This window comes from Nomascus leucogenys, chromosome 10 (genome assembly GCF_006542625.1).
Source record: "Nomascus leucogenys isolate Asia chromosome 10, Asia_NLE_v1, whole genome shotgun sequence".
Taxonomy (NCBI): domain Eukaryota; kingdom Metazoa; phylum Chordata; class Mammalia; order Primates; family Hylobatidae; genus Nomascus; species Nomascus leucogenys.
In genome coordinates, this window is record NC_044390.1 from 713118 (window position 1) to 728701 (window position 15584).

The window sequence follows — 15584 nt, forward strand, 5'->3', positions numbered from 1 at the left end:
TTAAGGAATGGAACGTTTGTGCATCGGCAAAAGCTGCAGAAACCAGTGCATCCACCCTTTGATTAAGTTTAAAGGACCAGGGAGGTTAGTATGTGCTCCTATATGAGTAATATAGAAAGGGGAATGTCTTTATTGTACTGCTTGTTGTAAAGAATGAAATAGAAGTTAAGTTGTTCATCAGTCGCATTGCGAATTAAAGCACATTCAATATTTTGTGTGCTTTGCACCACATAAGCTGATTCAGAAACAATATTAACTGGCTGTTAAAAGTTTTCAGTACTGTAATTACAGCAATAAGTTCAGCCCTTTGAGCAGAAGCAAAGTCAGTTTGAAAAACTTGTTGTTGAGGTCCCACAAATGAGGCTTTTCCATTACTAGACCCATCAGTAAAAAGAGTAACGGCCCCTTCATTAGGGGCTTTTTGAGTAATAATCAATATCCAGGATGTTAATTTTAGAAATGGAAATATCTTAGATTTAGGATAATGATGATCAAGAATGCCAACAAAACCTGCCAAATTAACTTGCCATTCCCGGGAATTAATGTAAGCTTGCTGAATGTGTTGTTTGTTTAATGGAACTATAATTTGATTTGGATCATATCCCATTAACTTTGTTGTGCACAGCCTTGCTTGTCCTATTAGTACAGGAATTTGATCTGAATACAGAGTAAGCGTTTTGGTTGTCTTGTGAGGTAGAAAAAGCCACTCAACCAGATCATTCTGCTGAACAATAACTCCTGTAGGTGAATGTTTAGTAGGAAAAACTAAAAACTGTAATGGCTGCATAGGGTCAATTGGTCTCACTTGTGCTTGTTAAATTTTTTCTTCAAGTAATTGAAGTTCCTCTAATGCCTCTTTGGACAGGGAGCGTTTACTGTTTAAGTTAGAATCACCTCGTAAGGTAGAAGAAAGGTGAGACATAGCATAGGTAGGAATGCCTAAAGTTGGACAAATCCAATTAATGTCTCCTAATAATTTTTGAAAGTCATTTAAAGTTTTTAAATTATCTCTTCGAATTTGAACCTTTTGAGGCTTAATAGCACTTTGTTCTACCTTCATTCCTAAATATTGAAAGGGAGTTGAAGTTTGGATTTTATGGGGGGCTTATGAGTAATCCTGCTGTAGTTATAGACTTTTCTGTTTGTAGCATAGTGTTAATTCCTTCCTAGTTTCAGCTGCACATAAAATATCACTCATGTAATGGATAATATAACATTTTTAAAATTGTTCTCTAACTGGCTTAATAGCTTTTCCGGCATAAGTTTGACAAATAATCGGACTATTTAACATGCCTTTTGGGAGTAGTTTCCAATGGTATCCACTGGTTCTTTGTTATTCATAGCGGGAACAGTAAAAGCAAATTTTTCATAATCTTGGGTGGCTAAAGGAGTGGTAAATAAGCAATATTAGAGGCCGGTATTTTGGGATCATTGTTGGAGAGGGCAGCCCTGGTTGCAGTGCGCCCATGGGTTGAATTACAGCATTAACAGCCCTTAAACCTGTTAACATTCTCCACTTACCTGATTTTTTCTTTCTTTTTTTTTTTTTTTGAGACGGAGTCTCGCTCTGTCGCCCAGGCTGGAGTGCAGTGGCGTAATCTCGGCTCACTGTAAGCTCTGCCTCCCGAGTTCAGCCATTCTCCTGCCTCAGCCTCCCCAGCAGCTGGGACTACAGGCACATACCGCCACACCTGGCTAATTTTTGTATTTTTAGTAGAGACAGGGTTTCACTCTGTTAGCCAGGATAGTCTCGATCTCCTGACCTCATGATCCACCTGCCTCGGCCTCCCAAGTGCTGGGATAACAGGCGTGAGCCACCTCGCCTGGCTGATTGTTTCTTAATAACAAACATAGGAGAATTCCAAGGAGAGAAAATAGGCTCTATGTGTCCCTTTTGCAATTCTTCCTGTGCTAATTCTTTTAAAGCCTCCAGTTTTTTCCTGTTTCAGTGGCCATTGCTCCACCCAAACTGGTTTGGCAGTTAACCAAACAAGAGGAATGGGAGCCAGAGGCTCAGCAATAGCTGCTCCTAAAAATGATACCCTAATCCGGTTCAATCTGTTTGCCCTTTTACTTCTAAAGGTTCTGGTTGGTCACTTTCATTCTTTCCTAATCCTTTTCCCGGGAGATATCCCATTTTTCTCATCATTTGTTTACTGTTATTACTATACTAATCCATAGGAATAGGTATTTCAGCACCCCATTGTTGCAATATGCCCCTTCCCCATAAATTGACAGGAATAGGTGTAATAATAGGTTGAATTGACCCTTCTTGGCCATCCAGCCCTAGACATGGCAAAATTAAGGAACTTTGAAAAACTTCTGAAACAGCTCCTACTCCAACAATACCAATGGATGCCTTTTGTTTGGGCCAGTGTCAGGGCCATTGATTTAAAGCAATAATAGAAACATCAGCTCCAGTATCTACTAACCCTTCAAAGTCCTTTCCTTGAATGGTTACTGTACAAATAGGTCTCTTATCAGACACTCGATTAACCCAATATACAGCTTTTCTTTTTTTTTTTTTTTTTTTTGAGACGGAGTCTCGCTCAGGCTGGAGTGCAGTGGTGCGATCTCGCCTCACTGCAAGCTCTGCCTCCCAGGTTCACGCCATTCTCCTGCCTCAGCCTCCCGAGTAGCTGGGACTACAGGTGCCCGCCAACACGCCCGGCTAATTTTTTGTATTTTTAGTAGAGATGGGGTTTCACCATGTTAGCCAGGATGGTCTCGATCTCCTGACCTCGTGATCTGCCCGCCTCGGCCTCCCAAAGTGCTGGGATTACAGGCTTGAGCCACCACGCCCGGCCCAATATACAGCTTTTCCTGCTGGGTTAGTACTACCAAAGCCTCCTGTTCTTTTTATAATGCTGTTTCCCAGTTTTGTATAAGGTAACAGCAAAAACTGAGCAATTCTTTCTCCTGGGGAAACAGACCACAGAGTTGAGGAAATAATAACTAGTTGAATCTCTCTGGCATAATCAGAATCAATTATTCCTGTATGTACAGTGACACCTTTTAAATTTAATCTAGACCTTCCAAGCAATAGACCAAATTTTCCTGAGGGTAAAGGGCCCCTAACACCCATGGGGACCTTCTTTGGTGGCTCCCCAGGAAGTAGGGAGACAGGAATTGTGCTGCAGAGATCTATGGCAGCACTGCATGCTGCGGTGGGGGACAATTGTTGTATGTTTGTAAGGGCACTGACTGTGCCGGATACGCCTTGGTTTGTTGAGCGGCCTGAGGTGGGCCTCTCTTCCCTTTTCCCAAAAGAGGTTGTCCATCTTTACTAGATTTAGAATGACACTGTTTTGTCCAGTGATTGCCTTTCTTATACCGGGGGTATACACTGGGACTTTTCTGTTGATTGATGGTAATAGTTTTTGCCTTTTGATTTCCTTTTCTACATTCCTTTTTTGTGTGTCCAAATTGGCCACAATTAAAGCAAGAGCCTGAAAATGAGGCATATTTTTTCTCACCTTTAGTCCTTCCATAGCTTGAGCTAAAAGAGTAGCCTTATGTAAGTTACCCCCAATGCCATCACAAGCCTTAATATATTCGGCCAAATGAGCCTTCCCTCTCATAGGTCTAATAGCATTTTGACACTCTGTATTAGCATTTTCATATGCAAGAAGCTGTATTACAACATCTTGAGCTGTTTTGTCAGTTATGGCCTTATTCATAGCCTCCTGGAGCCGAGCAATAAAATCAGTATATGGTTCTTTAGGTCCTTGTCGGACAGAACTGAAAAAAGGATATTTTTCTCCTGCAACATTTATTCTCTCACACGCCTGTAAGCACACAGTGCATAACTGAACAATGGCAACATTCTCCATTACTGCTTGATTTTCTAATCGACCCCAATTAGGACTGACTCCCATTAACCGTTGAAAAGAAACAGGCACAGGTGGCTGTGCTTGTGTGTTTTCCCTTGCCTGACTTTGAGCTTCATCAGCCCACCAGGTTTTAAACTGTAAGTACTGAGATAGAGTAAGAACAGATTTTGTTAAAGTATCCCAGTCATATTTTATCAATCCATTATCAAGAGCCACATTTTTTAGTAAAGTTTGTACAAAAGGAGAATTTGGCCCATATTGACTAATGGCTTGCTTAAATTCCATTAATAGCTTGAAAGAAAACGTGGCCTAATTAGCTATATTTTGCCCTCCTTGCTGGGTGATAGGAAATTGCCATACTTCAAGGTCTCCCTCAGCTCTAGCCTTTTGAACAGAATTTTGTATAGCACCACCAATTGCTCCAGATTTTAATGTTGCAACTACAGCAGTGGCAAGTTTTACAGCTAATTCATTTTCTCGCCCATTATGGGGAGGGGGAGGAGGTGGCCATTCACTTAATTCAGCAGGTGGAGCTGACGGGCTAGTAAAACATACCCTTTTCAGTTTCCCTTTCTTTTCTTTAATTTCCTCTGGTTTTTGCTCCTCACATTCAGAATCTGAAGTTAGTTTTTTACACTTGTCTTCCTCTTCCTCATCTGAATCTGTCTCGTCATCTGTTTGAAATGGCTCAAGAGCTGCCTTTATCAATGCCCACACCAACCAATCAGAAACTGGAATTTTGGCTCCTTCTTTATATGCCTTTTTAAAATCTCTGCCAATTCTTTTTTTTTTTTTTTGAGACAGAGTCTCACTCTGTCACCCAGGCTGAAGTGCAGTGGCATGATCTTGGCTCACTGCAAGCTCCACCTCCCAGGTTCATGCTACTCTCCTGCCTCAGCCTCCCAAGTAGCTGGGACTACAGGTGCCTGCCACCACGCCCAGCTAGTTTTTTTTTTTTTGGTATTAGAGATGGGGTTTCACTGTGTTAGCCAGGATGGTCTCAATCTCCTGACCTCGTGATCCGCCCCCCTCGGCCTCCCAAAGTGCTGGGATTACAGGCGTGAGCCACCGCGCCTGGCCAAATCTCTGCCAATTTGCCAATTCTTTCCCATTCATCCAACTCCATAGTCCCTAGTTCTGGGAACCATGGGCAAAACTGCTTTACTGTACTAAAGACTGTTAATAATTTCTGAGTACTAACTTTTGCTCCCCCTCTCTGTAATAAATGCCTTAGAAAGTTTAAATAAGCAGAATGTTTGTTTTTATTCTGTCCCATTGTTACCCTGGTTTTTCCAAGCACCCAGCTTACCCACCGAGCATCTTTCAGTCATCCTCGGGTGTCCTCTGGTGATACATCCTCCACTTCCACCCACTCTAGCATTCCTTCACCAGGGCCTTTGTAGCCCCACATTGGGGTGCCAGAAATGTTGGGGTGATCAGACCCAACACCAGGTCATGGGGGCTAAGAAGTCTGGCGGAGTCAAAGGAATGAGACAAAACAAGTTAAGAGTACATAGGGTGGGTCCAGGGGGCCAACGCCAGTATGGAGTCTGTGAAGGCCCTGAGCTCTGGGAGCCCACACTATTTATTGGTAATCAAACAAAGATGCAGGTAGTGAGGACGTGCAGACATGGGGGTTAGACAGGTGAGGACCTGGGGGTAGAAAAGCAGCGGTGCATCAAGCGTAGCTGTGACAGTTTAGCATATGGTCTGCTACTTGAGATAAGGGAGACCAGGTTCTTATTCAAGAAGAATAAGAATTCAAGATACAATCAATTTATGAGTTGGGGAGAGTAAGGAGCAATGGGCCAGTGAGTCTGGACACATTCCAGAGGCTACAAGGGGTTATATGCCCTGAGACCTGGGTTCTCTCCAAGCCACAAGGGGTTTTATGCCCTAGGCTTAGATTGTAGTGTGGCAGGGCAGGCTCCCACCCTTTGGCACAGAGTTTGGTGTTCCATAGCCAGCAAGGGGTTTTAGACCCTGGACCCAGGACATGTTCCAAGACTCTTTTACATTATGTCAGACAAGTGAGCCCTGCCTCAGCCCTTCTGCCAATACAAAGGCTCTCCCCATCGCCACCTCGGTTTTAGGTAGGGATTTTCATTTAACCCAAGGACATCTCTCAACTTGGACAATAATTCATCCCTCAACAGCACCTCAAATCTGCTATGGCTTTGCAGCGCAGCAGAAAGAATGTTTGATGTATAATAGATAAAAATTCATCCAAAAAATTAAAATATTCTTGCAAACCCGCCAACACCGATTCCTGTTCTAAAGTGAATCTATCACTTGTGCTGTTGATGCTTGACCATGTACTTAATTGGAAACCTAGATCCAAAAGACTGAAACTGAATCTTCACCCCAAAATGAAAACAAAATAAAATGAGTAACTTGAGGTTTATGGCACATAGTTTAGGTAAACACACACACAAGGAGAAGGGGGAAGAGGAAATGGAACGTGTCGGAAGCAAAGCTGAGTGACAGAACACTTTCAGTCAGGGCAGATGTCTATACAGAGTGTAGTGGAACGTCAGGAAAAGCTTCATATGGATTCACGCCCACGCGTCTGGAGGCACCAGGTCCCACCGTGGCAGATCCAAGAACAGGGAGCTGAGGGAGGAGACCATTCTCTTCATTCCAGTTTTAGAAGCTCCACATCGAAGACGAGAGTGGCATGTGGTGGGATGATGCCTGGGTGCCCGGTGGCACCGTAGGCAGAATCTGGAGATATAGTCAGTTTGGCTCTCTGACCCACACTCATCTAAGCAACCCTTTCTTCCCAGCCTCGGATCACCTCCTGCATCCTAGCATAAAATTAAAGGGCTTGTTTCTGTCCCGGGAGGAATCAAATTTCTTTCCATCTTCAAGCATCCGGATGTAGTGCACCACGCAGGTCTGGCCGTGCCTGGGGAAGGCGCGCTCCTCTCCTGGGGAGATGGTCTCCACCTGCACTCCCATGGCGGCGGCGGATGCTGGGTGGGCGAGCAGCCCGACGGGTGGTGTGGACCAACAGCGACCTGGCGGCGGTTCCACAGCTCTGGCTAGACCCTCGGCTTTTTTTTTTTTTTTTTTTTTTTTTTTTTTTTTTTTTTGAGACAGAGCCTCGCTCTGTCACCCAGGCTGGAGTGCAGTGGCACCATCTCAGCTCACTGTAACCTCCGCCTCCCAGATTCAAGCGATTTTCCTGCCTCAGCCTCCCCAGTAGCTGGGATTAACAGGCGCATGCCACCATGCCTGGCTGATTTTTGTATTTTTAGAAATGGGATTTCACCATGTTGGCCAGGCTGGTCTCAAACTCCTGACCTCATGATACGCGCACCTCGGCCTCCCAAAGTGCTGGGAATACAGGCATGAGTGACTGTGCCCGGCTAGTGAAATCCCATCTTAAAAAAAAAAAAAAGAATTTAACATACTCCAGTGTCTTCAGGTGGAGAGCTCTACGTTTGAATACTACCACCATTATTAATACCAAGTTATTTAATTGTTCTTTTTGTGAGGCTGATGTATAATTCCTAAAAGGGACTGAATATAAGTTAGAATATGGAGTAACCAATACCAAGTGGATTAAAGTGTTACTCAAGGAATTGGGCACAAGAATCCATGGTACATGCAGGAGAGTTGTTTTCTGTGGGAACCAGAGAGATGTAGTTTTCTAATTCTGCTTCATGGGGGCACAGTGTCTCTCCTCTATCTTCTGTAAGCCAAAAGGAATCTGAGACAGGTCTCAATCAGTTTAGAGGTTATTTTGCCAAGGTTGAAGATGTTACAGGGGAAAAAGAGATACAAGTTACAGTAAGATTTGTGGCCTGTACTTTTTCCAAAGAGAGTTTTGAGGACTTCAATATTCAAAGAGGAAACAGTGAGAAGCAGGGGAAAGGGGAAAAAAAAGGAGGGAGAAGGGTAGACAATGAGGTGAGTGGTTACATTCTTGTGAGTCTTTGATTAGTGCTCACTGAATCCACCTTTTACAGGTTAAAGGAGGAGGTAGAAGAATAGTTAATTATGCTTTCCCTTTGGCATCAGTAAATCTATATTTTACATAAGATAAAGCAAAGGTAGCATAGAGGAAGAAGTTAAATATGCCTTGGGGTGGGCTGAAGGACAATTTCTTTTTTTTTTTTTTTTTTTTGAGACGGAGTCTCGCTCTGTCGCCCAGGCTGGAGTGCAGTGGCGCGATCTCGGCTTACTGCAAGCTCCGCCTCCCTGGTTCACACCATTCTCCTGCCTCAGCCTCTCTGAGTAGCTGGGACTACAGGCGCCCGCCACCACGGCCGGCTAATTTTTTGTATTTTTAGTAGAGACGGCGTTTCACCATGTTAGCCAGGATGGTCTCGATCTCCTGACCTCGTGATCCGCCCGCCTCGGCCTCCCAAAGTTCTGGGATTACAGGCGTGAGCCACCACGCCCGGTCGATATGTGGCCTTCTATAATTTCAGCCGTTTGTGTGGAAACAAAGAGGAAGGCAGGTTGTTGGTTTTTTTTGTTTTGTTTTGTTTGTTTTGTTTTTCTCCTGGCTCAGTTCACAAGCTTAACTTTCTCTTTGGCATGGTGAGTTTGAGGGTCCCAAGATTTTATTGCTCTGTCACACTTCCTTGTTATGGCCCTATCTGAGTAGTTCTCCATCGTTCCTGAGAAACATGGACTGAGAAAACCGACTCTAATCCTTCAGAGTGTGATTGAACTGCCTTTGCAAAAATTATAACAGTGAGAAAATTATTGTTCATTCCTGGGAGCAGGGTGAATTAACTTTGGTAGAAACTGAGTTTATAGTTGAACTTTGAAACAGAGATGATAATGTTAGGGGTGTTCAAACCAGAGCAACTCCATCTTGAGTGAGGGCTAGGAACAATGAAGCTGGGATTTCCTGGGCTGCATTCCCCAAAAATTAAGTATTCCTAGACTCTAGATGTTTCTGGTTAAGGAAACAGATTGAAAATATTGGCCGGACGCGGTGCCTCACGCCTGTAATCCCAACACTTTGGGAAGCCGAGGCAGGTGGATCTCGAGGTCAGGAGTTCAAGACCAGCCTGGCCAAGATTGCGAAACCCCATCTCTACTACAAATACAAAAATTAGCCAGGTGTGGTGGCAGGCACCTCTAATCCCAGCTACTCAGGAGGCTGAGGCAGAGAATTGCTTGAATCGGGAAGTGGAGGTTGCAGTGAGCCTCTCGAGATTGAGCCATTGCACTCCAGCCTGGACAACAGATAGAGACTCTGTCTCAAAAAAAAAAAAAAAAAAAGAAAAGAAAAGAAAAGAAAAGAAAAGAAAATGTTACTAAACAGGCCAAGACTTAAGAGTGTCCTGATATCTGGATATCTTGAAAACAGAAGCATTCCTAATTTTGTTTTAAAGATAATAATATTCTTGCAAAATATAGTAATTAATAAAATTAATTCTTCATCACAAACCCTTGTAGCACATCTCCCCATGATCTTTTTTTATCCTCTTGTGGGATATGATGAGGTTTCTTTTCAAATAACTCGATCAAATATTTTATTCTTTAATTCATAGAACCTCCCCCTTTCCCTTTTTCTCCTTTTTTTCCTTTTTGCCTTTGTTAAACACCGAGGCACACCACAATACCAGGCATTATCAATACCAGCCCACATTCCTTTCCTTATTTTGTAAAAAACTAACCTTCTAGCTCATTACAGATACCCCTTCCCCTTTCCTGTCTGCTTTCTTTTATGTGCCCACCTTATCTAAAAAAATCAAATGTTTAGCCAACCGAGATTAGTTTAGATTGTACAACCCAACCCCAGCCAATAAAAAAAAAGTACAGTGGGGCGCAGTGGCTCACGCCTGTAATCCCAGCGCTTTGGGAGGTCAAGGCAGGTGGATCACCTGAGGTCAGGAGTTCGAGAGCAGCCTGACCAATATGGTGAAATCCCCTCTCTACTAAAAATACAAAAATTAACCAGGCATGGTGGTGGGTGCCTGTAATCTCAGCTACTCAGGAGGCTGAGGCAGAAGAATCACTTGAACCCAGGAGGCAGAGGTTGCAGTGAGCCAATTGCACTCCTGCCTGGGGGACAGAGCAAGACTCTGTCTCAAAAAAAAAAAAAAGTACAAAGACAAGACTTGCATCAAAAATAAAGGCTCTCATGCCCCTTTGTTCAGGTGCGCTCTCATGGCGACTGGCCAAAGAGGCACCCCTCTGTGCAAAAGTAAAAATGCTTTGCTAAAAATCCTGTGTTCGAGTGTTCAATTTCCTTAAAATTTTGAGCGTTATTCCTAACACTATGTATAAACAAGTACCTAGGGTGGTCACATTCCTCCTCTGACTTTCGGGAAGAGTCTACTCTGTTTATGGAGTGACTGTTCTTTCATCACTTTACTTTCTTAACAAATTTACTTTTCTTTTTTTTTTTTTTTGAGACGGAGTCTTGCTCTGTTGCCCAGGCTGGAGTGCAGTGGTGCAATCTCGGCTCACTGCAAGCTCCGCCTCCCGGGTTCACGCCATTCTTCTGCCTCAGCCTCTCCGAGTAGCTGGGACTAAAGGCGCCCGTCACCACGCCCGGCTAATTTTTTTGTATTTTTAGTAGAGACGGGGTTTCACCGTGGTCTCGATCTCCTGACTTCGTGATCCGCCCTCCTCAGCCTCCCAAAGTGCTGGGATTACAAGCGTAAGCCACCGCCCCCGGCCTAACTTTGTATTAATCTGTCTTGTCCTGTTTGCTGTATGAATCAATCTCTTGGTTGCTCTGTTTCACTGTCATTTTCAGGGACTTCATTTAAATTGTCTTAGGGCTTTTATTTTACTCTTCCCCTCTGTGCCTTCTGATTTCCATCCATTTGCTTGTGAAACATTGGGAACAAAAAGCATTGAAGCCTCCGTTTCTAAAATTGCAGATTCAGATTTGGTATTTAACAGCTATGAGCAATAAGATTAGATAGATGTGGCTATGCTTTTTGCAGCTATGCCAACTAGGTGTGATCAAGAAGCACTAGGATACAAATCAGGGGACTTTTCTCCTTGCTGTTTTGTTTCATTTACACACTAAAAACAAAACAAAACAAAACAAGAAAACCCACTTCTTTTCTTTCTTGGATTTAGGCAAATCAGCTTTTTTTTTTTTGAGATGGAGTCTCACTCTGTTGCCAGGCTGGAGTGCAGTGGCATGATCTCGGCTCCCTGCAACCCCCACCTCCTGGGTTCAAGCAATTCTCCAGCCTCAGCCTCCTGAGTAGCTGGGATTACAGGCACCCACGACCATGCCCAGCTAATTTTTGTATTTTTAGTAGAGACGAGTTTTCACCATGCTGGCCAGGATAGTCTCGAGCTCTTAACCTCATGATCCCCTCACCTCAGCCCAAAGTACTGGGGTTACAGGCATGAGCCACTGTGCCTGGACTTTTTTTTTTTTTTGAGACAGAGTCTCACTCTGTCACCCAGGCTGGAGTGCAGTGGCACCATCTCAGCTCACTGTAACCTCCACCTCCTGGGTTCAAGTGATTTCCTGCCTCAGCCTCCCAAGAAGCTGGGATTATAGGTGCACACCAACATGCATGACTAATTTTTTTTTTTTTTTTGAGATGGGGTCTCACTCTGTTGCCCATGCTGGAGTGCAATGGTGCTATCTCAGCTCACTACGATCTCCACCTCCCAGGTTTAAGTGATTCTTTTGCCTCAGCCTCCTGAGTAGCTGGGATTACATGCATGTGCCACCACACCCGGCTAATTTTTTCCATTTTTAGTAGAGATGGGGTTTTACCATGTTGGCCAGGCTGGTCTCGAACTCCTGACCTCAAGTGATCTGCCCACCTCAGCCTCCCAAAGTGCTGGGATTACAGGAGTGAGCCCCCATGCCCGGCCATGACTAATTTTTTCTATTTTTATTAGAGATGTTGTTTCACCATGTTGGCCAGGCTGTTGTCGAACTCCTGACCTCAGGTGATCCACCTGCCTCTGCCTCCCAAAGTGCTGGGATTAGAGGTGTGAGCCACCACACCCAGCCAACTGACTGGCAAGAAATTCTTGCTGGGTGCGGTGGCTCATGCCTGTAATCCCAGCACTTTGGGAGGCCCAGGCGGGCAGATCACCTGAAGTCAAGAGTTGGAGGCCGGGCGCGGTGGCTCACGCTTGTAATCCCAGCACTTTGGGAGGCCGAGGTGGGCGGATCACGAGGTCAGGAGATCGAGACCACGGTGAAACCCCGTCTCTACTAAAAAATACAAAAAATTAGCCGGGTGTGGTGGCGGGCGCCTGTAGTCCCAGCTACTCGGAGAGGCTGAGGCAGGAGAATGGCGTGAACCCGGGAGGCGGAGCTTGCAGTGAGCCGAGATTGAGCCACTGCACTCCAGCCTGGGCGACAGAGCGATACTCCGTCTCAAAAAAAAAAAAAAAAAAAAAAAAAAAAAAAAAAAAAAAAAAAAAAAGAGTTGGAGACCAGCCTGGCCAATGTGGTGAAACGTCGTCTGTACTAAAAATACAAAAATTAACTAGTCATGGTGGCACGCACCTGTAATCCCACCTACTCAGGAGGCTGAGGCAAGAGAATCATTTGAACCTGGGAGGCAGATGTTGCAGTGAGCTGAATTCACACCACTGCACTCCAGCCTGGGTGACAGTGCGAGACTCCATCTCAAAATAAAATAAAATAAAATAAAATCAACAACAACAAAAAAGAAATTCTTACCCTTTTGCTGGCATTCCAGCATTCCAGGCTTCTGGTTTCCCTTTCCCCGAGAGGCTCTGGTGACCCAGCTGGCTGCGCCACAGCCCTGGGGGCCAATCTGCAACACAAAGCTAAATTATCTTTTTCCATTCTGGCCAGAGCAAAATATGTGTGACAAAACATACACATTAGCCACTCTGCTCTGCCTGGAATATCCAACAGGCAAGGCTCAAACTTGCCCCGGTTGGGCCCCATCATCTTTAATCCAACCTCCGACCAGGAGTTTCAACTTGGACTCTGGGCAAGATGGTCACCCTGAATAACAGAAAAGATAAGAAAGGGAAAGGAGACAGAGAAAAACATTGCCTGTGGCAGGGTGGGGAAGGCCAGGAGCTTAGAGAGGCCAGAAAAGACCCCCCAACTGCAGTGACACTGAAAAGTTCAGGTGGCTGCTTGTCAGTAGCAAGGGGATCTTTTCCAGCCATCGCATCAGCTCGCAAGTTTCCCCTTTTGGGAAGGAAAAAGCTCCCCATGTCCAATGATCCTGTACGTTCCTAGTCCTGTCACCCATAGCCATCAGCAAGGCAGATTATTCCAAAGAGAACAGCAGTTAACAGCCCATTGTGCCAAACCCATTCCTAGCTGAGAGGGACTTTACTGAGAGGGGCCTCTAACCCCCTAACTCTTAGGAAGTAATCTAACCTTCCTAAGTTGGGCATCGAACCAAAGTTTGGTCAAGTGTCCTTGCCTTTTATTGAGAGGAGCCTGTGGGGACCCAAGTTCACATTCCCATGCATTGGCAAAGCCAGCAGACAGGGAAGTAGGTGGCATGGCAAAGACCTAACCACTGAAGATCCTGTTATGGGTAGCTTCCTGTTCTTACCAGATAAGTGAAGCGCTGAGAATGGCTTTTCACAGTTAATGGTTAGCACAGGACAGACTGCGGAGGCCGCATCAATTGAAGACAAAAACAATTATTGTGTGGACTTTTGACCCCTGGCATGTATAAAAGCACTGAATAAACCAGAGCTTGGGTCGCTTCCCTATCAGGGGACCGTCCCTCCTAATCCTGCTTCTCTGTGTCTTTCTTTCATCATTCTCCTCACTACTTCTCGGTGCATCCCTGAATAACCCCTGCGGCCAGACCGCAAGAGGAGCCTTTAACCAGGAGAGACTCTAACTCCACTAAGTTGGGCCTCTAAACCAATCTCATTCTTTATCTGGGTATATGCACCCCACTCACTCAAAGTGAGCCAATTGATGCACACGGATGATTTTCCTCTGGGTTGGGGGTTCCTTCAGCGTCAATGAAAAGAGTCAAACTCTGTAGACTATGTGAAGAGATTTATTCTGAGCCGAATATGAGTGACCATGGCCTGTGATACAGCCTTGAAGAAGTCCTGAGAACATGTGCCCAAGGTGGTCGGGGTGCAGCTTGGTTTTATACATTTTAAGGAGGCATGAGACATCAATCAAATACATTAAAGAAATACATGGGTTTGGGCCAGGTGCAGTGGCTCACGCCTGTAATCCCAACACTTTGGGAGGCCGAGGCGGGCAGATAACAATGTTGGGAGCTTGAAAGCAGCCTGGCCAACATGGTGAAACCACATTTATGCTAAAAATACAAAAATTAGTTGGGCATGGTGGTGCGCACCTGTAGTCCCAGGTACTCAGGATGCTGAGGCAGGAGAATTGCTTGAACCCAGGAGGTGGAGGTTGCAGTGAGCCGAGATCATGCCACTGCACTCCAGCCTGGGTGACAGAGTGAAACTCCTGCTCAAAAAAAGAAAAGAAAGTAAAGGAATAAAAGAGTGGATACTCCACACACAGAGCCACCCGGCTAATTTTGTTGTATTTTTAGTAGAGATTGGGTTTCACCCTGTTAGCCAGCATGGTCTCCATCTCTTGACCTCGTGATCCTCCTACCTCGGCCTCCCAAAGTGCTGGGATTACAGGCGTGAGCCACCACGCCTGGCCTGGTTGCCCATTTTTATGGTTATTACTTGATTTTTTTTTTTTCTGAGGCGGAGTCTCGCTCTGTCGCCCAGGCTGGAGTGCAGTGGCGCGATCTCAGCTCACTGCAAGCTCCACCTCCCGGGTTCATGCCATTCTCCTGCTTCAGCCTCCCAAGTAGCTGGGACTACAGGTGCCCGCCACCATGCCTGGCTAATTTTTTGTATTTTTAGTAGAGACAGGATTTCACCGTGTTAGCCAGGATGGTCTCCATCTCCTGACCTCGTGATCCACCCACCTCAGCCTCCCAAAGTGCTGGGATTACAGGCGTGAGCCACTGTGCCTGGCCCCTATTTCTTGATTATATACTGAATAAAGGGTGGATTATTCATGCTCCCATTTTATAGAACATATAGGGTAACTTCCTGATGTTGCTATGGCATTTGTAAACTGTCATGGCGCTGGTGGGAGTGTTGCAGTGAGGACGACCAGAGGTCACTCTCATGGCCATCTTGGTTTTGGTGGGTTTTAGCCAGCTTCTTTACTGCAACCTGTTTTATCAGCAACGTCTTTATGGCCTGTATCTTGTGCTGACCTCTTATCTCATCCTGTGACTTAGAATGCCTTCACCGTCTGGGAATGCAGCCCAGTAGGTCTCAGCCTCATTTTATCCAACCCCTATTCAAGATGGAGTTGCTCTGTTAAACACTTCTGACAGCTGTGGTTTCTTCCCACAAAGAGGTTGCAGATGGGGTTAGGTTCCTGTTCTGCCAGCCTGGCTCCTTCCCAATTCCTGTTAACTTACTGATTTATTAGGGCCCCATAGATTAGAAATTATCATTTAGGAGTCATCAGCTAGGGGCCACAAGACTGTAAACATCCCCAGTTGTTCCTAGGGATGGTATCACTATTGTAAAAGCTAAGATTGGTGCTGGAGATATTTTTCAGACCCTGAACTTGATGGATCTGATGGCACCACTCAGATGGATAAACTGGCTCATCTGGTCTTGTGCCTTCCTCTCCCCCAGAACCCACTCAGCACAAGAGAACAACTTTGACTCCCTATTATTTCATCTCCAACCCAACCAATCAGCACTCCCCAATTCATGGCCCCCTATCTACCAAATTATCCTTTAAAAACCCCAGTCTCAGGAGGCAGAGGTTGCAGTGAG

General features: G+C 45.2%; 1 pseudogene; it reads right to left on the reverse strand.

Moving 5' to 3' along the window:
• Positions 1–4863: 4863 nt before the first annotated feature.
• On the reverse strand, positions 4864–6934 carry LOC115836898 (annotated as a pseudogene).
• Positions 6935–15584: the final 8650 nt, after the last annotated feature.